The following is a 9040-nucleotide window of genomic DNA, read 5'->3' on the forward strand; positions in this document are numbered from 1 at the left end:
AACATCAACTCAAATGTCTCCTTTTGTAATGACCACCCAGAAACAGTGTTGCATTTTTTGGGGCATTGTATTCATGTAAGAAAACAGTGGCAAGACATCAGTAGATTTATAATTGAACACATTTATGAAGATTTTACACTATTGTGGAGAGATGTACTAATTTGATTCTTTACATACAATAGAAATAAGCTGAAACATTTTTATGTAATTAATTTCATTATTCTTTTGGCCAAATTTCATATACACAAATGTAAATTTACAATAAAAAAACACATTTTCTTACCCTACAAATATAAATTGAACTGTATTTTAAAACAGTTAAATACTCTACTCACAAAAAAAGCTGTTAGAATTATAAGTGTATGTATGTCCCTTAAGGTCCTTGTGTAATTTGTAATGTGATATTGTACCCCCTAGCTCGATTGTCCATTATTTATAATCAATATAAACTTGTGTTCCCTTATGTACTTTCTGTATTGATTTATTGTTAATTTAAAAATATATATTATAATAACCTTTTTTTAAAGTATGGATACAGTTACTATGCCAAAAGTTCCCAGATGTAGTACGACATTCACCAAAATACGAAGTATGCATACAGTGGATGGACACCATTTCTGTGCTTTTAAAGCCCATAATGCAATTCCTCCGGAAATGGGCGTGGCTTCACTAACGTTTTCATATTTGAATAAAATGGCGGAGAAAGTGCAGCTGACGTCCGACGAGAGCGGATACAAATTCAATGTTTTAACTAATTATGACAAATGTTAAGAAAATGTTGAGCGATGTAATAAAGTAATTCGGTTTCTCTATAAGTCGCACGTTATGTTGGCTGACAATTTGTTAGTTACGCAATTCTTACGAAGCGTATCATAGCATATCATTACAGCAGTATACTATATGCCATTTAGCAGACGCTTTTATCCAAAGCGACTTACAGTCATGTGTGCATACATTCTACGTATGGGTGGTCCCGGGAATCGAACCCACTACCCGTTACAAGCACCATGCTCTACCAACTGAGCTACAGAAGGACCACGTAACGCTAGTTGGCTACTAATACATCAACCTTTCCAGTATATTAACTATCTGATATCTAACTACCCAACGTTTATTGATTATTCACGTCCTCCTTAGCTCGGCTAAATGGTGTAGTTGTGCATTCTCAATGGACATTAATTTAGGCGGGTTTATAAATTTGCTCTCATCCCATTTCAGAGCACAGAATAACTTGCATTTAGGAAAGCTGTTGACAATGGTCGGTGTCCGTAAAGTTCGACCAAAAAAAAGTGGAATTAAATTGTTGCCAGCAGCAGTTAGTCACCAACTCTGTGGATAACATAACACCAGTTCTGCTGGGGGGAGTAAAATGGTCGGGCTGTTGTATTATTTGTGTCTGGAAGTAGCTAGTAAAACCACATTCAGCCAGTTAGTTTCGGTGCTTTGACTGAGGTCCTCCTCGACCAGAGCAACAGTTGAATTTACGAACAGACCATCTGACAACGCTATGAATTCATGAACACACCCGCAATTGTAAAATGTCTGGCAAGTCATTTGGGGTGTGCTCATTATGAGACTAACTTTTCGTATGGTTTTGTTTGCGGAACACACAGGCTGGCAGTTTATCGCCAGTTCACCCTATGGGCACAAGGGAGAATTGGACGAGGTGTATAGCGTCCCTTCCATAAAGCGCGCAAACCCAGAAGCAACAAGCATTTACATAGGCTTTGAATAAAACCAGTTCATTTAGTAAATCTAGCCTGCTGTCATTTTTCTCTAAGGCCTGCGCCTTTATGTAACAATAGTATTCGTTAGCTTGTCCACTATAACATGTTCAAGTGTAACCAGATTAACTTGCTTTGAAGATAAAACGACCATTCGACGCGCAGTAATTCCGTGTCCCTGTTGCTACAGTAGTGACTTCTACTATAGCTTTGGCTGCCATCTAGTGGAAAGGAATGATAACTACTATAACTAACTAACTAGTCAAAGACGACTTTAATAATATATGCCATTTAGCAGACGCCTTTACCCAAAGCCACCTGGCTACATGGTAGTGGAAACAGATCACTTGAAACAGGATTACAAAAATACAGTCAATTACAGGGTTATTAAGGTGTATTTACAAGTTCCAATAACAAACAAGAAGAGGATCCACATGAAAGGCTTGTGGTTGCCAGTCTTTGCCTCTTGCACAAGATCAATAGACAAACAACAGTAGCATACCTTAAAGGGGCAATCAGCAGTTGCTTCATCCGTTTTTGCTCTTATAAATTAATAATATGTAACCGTTGATTCTTGAAGAATCTGATAAATGCCTCATGAGCTTCGTTCAACGATCACACTCCACGAGAACCCAAAATATAAGCTTGTTTTACTCCAATGTTTGTCAACAAAGAACATGTAAACAAATGCTGTATATCCTCAAAACAAAGTTAAACTATAATGTTGATATCATGGATGGTCAGTCCTGTATAGTCTCATAACTTGGTTATAACTATAATGTTGATATCATGGATGGTCAGTCCTGTATAGTCTCATAACATGGTTATAACTATAATGTTGATATCATGGATGGTCAGTCCTGTATAGTCTCATAACTTGGTTATAACTATAATGTTGATATCATGGATGGTCAGTCCTATATAGTCTCATAACATGGTTATAACTATAATGTTGATATCATGGATGGTCAGTCCTGTATAGCCTCATAACATGGTTATAACTATAATGTTGATATCATGGATGGTCAGTCCTGTATAGTCTCATAACATGGTTATAACTATAATGGTGATATCATGGATGGTCCTGTGTAGCCTCATAACATGGTTATAACTATAATGGTGATATCATGGATGGTCCTGTGTAGTCTCATAACATGATTAAAACTATAATGTTGATATCATGGATGACCAGTCCTGTATAGTCTCATAACATGGTTATAACTATAATGTTGATATCATGGATGGTCAGTCCTGTATAGCCTCATAACATGGTTATAACTATAATGTTGATATCATGGATGGTCAGTCCTGTATAGTCTCATAACATGGTTATAACTATAATTGCGTCCTACTTGACAGGTCGCTCCTACCAGGTGGCGTGGCGAGAATCTGTCTCCTCACCACGCGTTCTCACCACTGGTGTCCCCCAGGGCTCTGTTCTAGGCCCTCTCCTATTCTCGCTATACACCAAGTCACTTGGCTCTGTCATAACCTCACATGGTCTCTCCTATCATTGCTATGCAGACGACACACAATTAATCTTCTCCTTTCCCCCTTCTGATGACCAGGTGGCGAATCGCATCTCTGCATGTCTGGCAGACATATCAGTGTGGATGACGGATCACCACCTCAAGCTGAACCTCGGCAACACGGAGCTGCTCTTCCTCCCGGGGAAGGACTGCCCGTTCCATGATCTCGCCATCACGGTTGACAACTCCACTGTGTCCTCCTCCCAGAGCGCTAAGAACCTTGGCGTGATCCTGGACAACACCCTGTCGTTCTCAACTAACATCAAGGCGGTGGCCCGTTCCTGTAGGTTCATGCTCTACAACATCCGCAGAGTACGACCCTGCCTCACACAGGAAGCGGCGCAGGTCCTAATCCAGGCACTTGTCATCTCCCGTCTGGACTACTGCAACTCGGCTGGGCTCCCTGCCTGTGCCATTAAACCCCTACAACTCATCCAGAACGCCGCAGCCCGTCTGGTGTTCAACCTTCCCAAGTTCTCTCACGTCACCCCGCTCCTCCGCTCTCTCCACTGGCTTCCAGTTGAAGCTCGCATCCGCTACAAGACCATGGTGCTTGCCTACGGAGCTGTGAGGGGAACGGCACCTCAGTACCTCCAGGCTCTGATCAGGCCCTACACCCAAACAAGGGCACTGCGTTCATCCACCTCTGGCCTGCTCGCCTCCCTACCACTGAGGAAGTACAGTTCCCGCTCAGCCCAGTCAAAACTGTTCGCTGCTCTGGCCCCCAATGGTGGAACAAACTCCCTCACGACGCCAGGACAGCGGAGTCAATCACCACCTTCCGGAGACACCTGAAACCCCACCTCTTTAAGGAATACCTAGGATAGGATAAGTAATCCCTCTCACCCCCCTTTTAAGATTTAGATGCACTATTGTAAAGTAACTGTTCCACTGGATGTCATAAGGTGAATGCACCAATTTGTAAGTCGCTCTGGATAAGAGCGTCTGCTAAATTACTTAAATGTAAATGTAAATAATGTTGATATCATGGATGGTCAGTCCTGTATAGTCTCATAACATGGTTATAACTATAATGTTGATATCATGGATGGTCAGTCCTGTATAGCCTCATAACATGGTTATAACTATAATGTTGATATCATGGATGGTCAGTCCTGTATAGTCTCATAACATGATTAAAACTATAATGTTGATATCATGGATGGTCAGTCCTGTATAGTCTCATAACATGATTAAAACTATAATGTTGATATCATGGATGGTCCTGTATAGCCTCATAACATGGTTATAACTATAATGTTGATATCATGGATGGTCAGTCCTGTATAGTCTCATAACATGATTAAAACTATAATGTTGATATCATGGATGGTCCTGTATAGCCTCATAACATGGTTATAACTATAATGTTGATATCATGGATGGTCAGTCCTGTATAGTCTCATAACATGATTAAAACTATAATGTTGATATCATGGATGGTCAGTCCTGTATAGTCTCATAACTTGATTAAAACTACAATGTTATGAAGATCCCGAGGTATTGAAACCCCTGTGTTTTCCATTGGAAAGGACAAAGTGTCTTCATAGAGCTGGTGAGTGTAATATTGAGAGGGCAGACAGTGGATTTGTTCAAATTGATCTTATAACCTGAAAACTTGCCAGACTGAGCAATTGTGTCTAAAATGAGAGGGATGGATTTCTCAGGGTTGGATATGTAGAGCAAGACATCATCCGCGTAAAGCGAAATCTTGTGCTGCAGGCCGCCTGCAGAAACACCCATAATACTTGGATTGCTCCTTATCAGCTCTGCCAGTGGCTCCGCCCCCAACAAGTAGAGCAGCGGGGACAGCGAGCACCCTTGTCTTGTGCCCCGTTCCAGAGGGAATCTGTCAGAGTTCAGTCCGTTAGTAGTCACCATGGCATTTGGATGAGAGTATAGTGATTTGATCCATTTAATACAATTTGGGCCCATATTGAACTTTTCTAAGACTGAAAACAGATCTTGAGATCTTCTTGGTCGGGATCTTCATAACACCAGATCTGAATTTCCTTTTCAAGGAAAATTATCTTCCACTCCTGGATCGAATCAAGAACGATCTCCAAACCTGGATCTCCCTCCCAATTAGCTTAGTAGGAAGAATTAATGTCATCCGTATGAACGTCCTCCCTAGACTGAACTACTTATTTCAGATGCTCCCATGCTATCTCCCACTTTCCTTTTTCAAAACAACTAACCAAAGTATCACCAAATTTATATGGGTCAATAAAAAACCTAGGATCATGTTTTCCACTCTATCGAAACCTGAATCGAAGGGTGGTCTTGCTCTTCCCTCCCTTCAATTGTACTACTGGTCTGCCCAAATCCGCAACATGCTAACATGGATTAAAAACAGACAAGAGTCAACGTGGATTCAGATAGAAGCCCAATCATGTGGTTCATTGCCCTTAAGCGCAATTATATTCATTAATAACTTTAGTGAAGTGGGCAACATAGCCAAAACAAGTGTGATTTACAGCACCCTACTAGCGTGGAGGGACTGTAAGAAATACCTGGGCATTTCCTCCCAAATATGTTCTCACTTGCCTATAGTAGGCAACCCAGACTTGCCATAAGCCCTGAGGGATGCCAACTTTAATCTTTTCCAACTCTAGGAATCAGGACCTTTTCAGACATATTTCATCAGAAAACCACTACACTGAAATCCTTTCAAAAGCTCTGCAGTGAATTCGATGTGCCAAGATCCCATTTTTTTATATCTTCAAATTAGACATGTAATTTCCTCATTTACCTCCAAGAGGAGGTTTAGAACTCAGATGAATTCAGTTGAAACCCTTCTTGTCACAGCACAATCCATTAAAGGCAAAATATCTTACATATATAGACTCCTTTCTGAGAAAGGAAGCTCCTCCTTTACTCCTTTGAAAATAATCTGAGAAAAGGACCTTGGTCTGACTATCAGTGATGAGTTATGGGCGGAGGTTTGCGACAGGGTATACTGCTCCTCTACTAATGTAAAAATGAAATAATCTAATTACAAATTTTGGTACAAATTTTATTATACTCCTTTGAGACTCCATAGAATGAAAACAGATATGTCTCCTAACTGTAAAAGAAAGTGGAACCTATATGCATGTATTTTGGAGCTGTAGAGATTCTGGCAAATCTGTACATACTGCTGCACAGAAAATACTAGAGGTACAGTTTGATATGACCCCGTGTATCTATCTTCTTAATGCCCAGCAGGACTTTGTTCTTGATCCTGACAAAGAAAATTTGCTTATGACTATTACATACTTTGCTAAGAAATGTATTCTTCTATTGTGGGCCTCTAATACCCCTCCTACATTTAAAATGTGGATTGACCAGATTGTTGACTTTCTTCCTCTTGAAAAGCTCACTTCTGACCTCCACAAGAGACAGCCCAAGTTTGATAGACTCTGGTCTCCACTATATTTCAAACTGGACAGAGTGAACGGGGTGACTAGGGAAATGTGCAGATACATGTTGTGTAAGGTGCTGTATAATCTAAAAACAAATTATTGGCCCGTCGTCTCAGCGAAGGCTAGAAATAGCTAATAAAAATGTTTTTTTGTGTTTAAAAAAAAATGGTACGTGTATATATATATATATATATATATATATATGCACCAAGGAAAAAATAATTAAAATAAAATAAAAACTTGTATTATTTTTCTTAATCTTTTATTTTAATTGTATTTTTTTTTTCAAATGTATTATTATATTTTTAAACTTTTTTTTCTCTTCTTTAAAAAAAAAAAGTCTGTCACATCTGTGAATGTGGAATGTGTTTTGTTGGTTGATTGAAAAACAAGAAAACTGAATAAAACTTAAATAAAAACTACAATGTTGATATTGTGGATGGTCAGTCCTTGCTTCCATAGCTCTATACATTGGAGAGCGGTTACATTTCTCTTCATCACTCAGCTTTTTACAGAAAGAGGAGCAGGGAGGACACTTTGTTATTGTTTCTACTGCTGATTGACACTAAGAAGTTACATTTCAGATTAAATACACACTCAGGGTTATTCTTGGTCTCTTTGTTGCCTCTCTGATTAATGCCCTTCTTGCCTGGTCCATGAGTTTTGGTGGGCGGCCCTCTCTTGGCAGGTTTGTTGTGGTGCCATACTCTTTCCATTTTATAATAATATAATGTATTTAATGGTGCTCCGTGGGATGGTGAAAGTTTCAGATATTTTTTTATAACCCTGATCTGTACTTCTCCACAACTTTGTCCCTGACCTGTTTGGAGAGCTCCTTGGTCTTCATGATGCCACTTGCTTGGTGGTGTCCCTTACTTAGTTGTGTTGCAGACTCGGTGGCCTTTCAGAACAGGTGTATATCTACTGAGATCATCTGACAGATCATGTGACACTTAGATTGCACACCAAGCAGACTTTATTTAACTAATGATGTGACTTCTGAAGGTAATTGGTTGCACCAGATCTTATTTAGGGGCTTCATAGCAAAGGGGGTGAATACATATGCACACACCACTTTTCAGTTTTTTATTTTTAGGAATTGTTTTGATTGAAATTCACCAATATGGACTATTTTGTGTTACATGAAATCCAAATAAAAATCCATTTAAATTACAGGTTGTAACGCAACAAAATAGGAAAAATGCCAAGTGGGATGAATACTTTTGCCAGGCACTGTACATGTATGTATTTATAGATGTGTGCATCTTTGAATTCGCTGTTGAATGGCTCCTTATCCATTTTGTATAGGTCTAAAAATGCAACTAATTTGTGAAACTTTTCATACAAACGTAAAAACATACCAAATACACACTTACAACCCTTAGGCTAGGTAACAAAATATAGGTTAGGCTATAGCTTACCTCAATGTGTTGCAGACATCTCTCTAATCCCTCCGTCTCCAAACAGTAACTATTCCTCACATCGCCTGCACAGTCTCCTGGGGGAGGATCAGGTGGGAAGCAGAGTCCAGTATGGTGTAAGAGCCAAAGGAAGAACAGTCTCCTGGGGGAAGCAGAGTTCAGGATGGTGTAAGAGCCAAAGGAAGAACAGTCTCCTGGGGGAAGCAGAGTTCAGGATGGTGTAAGAGCCAAAGGAAGAACAGTCTCCTGGGGGAAGCAGAGTCCAGGATGGTGTAAGAGCCAAAGGAAGAACAGTCTCCTGGGGGAAGCAGAGTCCAGGATGGTGTGAGAGCCAAAGGAAGAACAGTCTCCTGGGGGAAGCAGAGTCCAGGATGGTGTGTGAGCCAAAGGAAGAACAGTCTCCTGGGGGAAGCAGAGTCCAGGATGGTGTGTGAGCCAAAGGAAGAACAGTCTCCCTGGGAAGCAGAGTCCAGGATGGTGTAATAGCCAAAGGAAGAACAGTCTCCCTGGGAAGCAGAGTCCAGGATGGTGTAATAGCCAAAGGAAGAACAGTCTCCTGGGGGAAGCAGAGTCCAGGATGGTATGAGAGCCAAAGGAAGAACAGTCTCCTGGGGGAAGCAGAGTCCAGGATGGTGTGAGAGCCAAAGGAAGAACAGTCTCCTGGGGGAAGCAGAGTCCAGGATGGTGTGAGAGCCAAAGGAAGAACAGTCTCCTGGGGGAAGCAGAGTCCAGGATGGTGTAAGAGCCAAAGGAAGAACAGTCTCCTGGGGGAAGCAGAGTCCAGGATGGTGTGTGAGCCAAAGGAAGAACAGTCTCCCTGGGAAGCAGAGTCCAGGATGGTGTAATAGCCAAAGGAAGAACAGTCTCCTGGGGGAAGCAGAGTCCAGGATGGTATGAGAGCCAAAGGAAGAACAGTCTCCTGGGGGAAGCAGAGTCCAGGATGGTGTGAGAGCCAAAGGAAG

Source organism: Oncorhynchus keta, unplaced genomic scaffold (assembly GCF_023373465.1).
Source record: "Oncorhynchus keta strain PuntledgeMale-10-30-2019 unplaced genomic scaffold, Oket_V2 Un_contig_833_pilon_pilon, whole genome shotgun sequence".
NCBI lineage: Eukaryota > Metazoa > Chordata > Actinopteri > Salmoniformes > Salmonidae > Oncorhynchus > Oncorhynchus keta.